Below are 773 nucleotides of genomic sequence, written 5' to 3' on the forward strand. Positions count from 1 at the left end.
TGGGCACAGAAGAGTCACAAAGTGGGCACAGAAGTGCAAACATGAGCAGCAGGTGGTGACAATGTTGTGTAAAAAAACAAAAACCAGACACAAAGATGGTGCACTTACAAAATGCTGCCAAAGATACGTCACCAGGAGTTGAGCCTTTTCATCCTGAAGAACACAAACTCGAATTACACCAATTTTTTAAAGGCAAATTGCACCTTTTTTAATAGTGTCAATCACACACTTTCCCCTTTTCTGTGCAGACTAAATAGTGAAAACTGCTAGTAAGAGGTGGCTAACAATCAGGTAACGGGGAGTCATCTATCCCAGTGTTTCCCACACATTCATTTATTTGTGGCAGCCCGCCAAGAAAGATTTAAGGCCGCCACAAATTTTTTAAATTTTTTTTTACATTTTTATTTTTTTAATTTTATTTTTTATTTTTTTTGTCCTGTCCAGCTTCTCAGGCAAATCATATAGTTGATGTAGATGCCCATATCGGCTATTCAGATTTACTTTACAAAAGAGAAGTGTAGGATCAAGATTTTTGGAGCTCTTTGTTCAGTGGATCAGATGTTTGATGAAGCTTTGTGTCTATCTACCACCACTAGTGTTTTCTGTTTATTTGTTACTGACTGTGGCAGGACACCTCTGCCTCTGTTTCACTTTATGTTGCTGGTAAATAATATGGTTGTAGTAGTAGGCTAAAGTTAAATTATTTAGTATGCACTAATTAAAGGGGCAGAGCTTTAAGAGACATTTTAGCTTTTATATTTTTATAAGATATA

Source organism: Entelurus aequoreus, linkage group LG19 (assembly GCF_033978785.1).
Source record: "Entelurus aequoreus isolate RoL-2023_Sb linkage group LG19, RoL_Eaeq_v1.1, whole genome shotgun sequence".
Classification (NCBI taxonomy): domain Eukaryota; kingdom Metazoa; phylum Chordata; class Actinopteri; order Syngnathiformes; family Syngnathidae; genus Entelurus; species Entelurus aequoreus.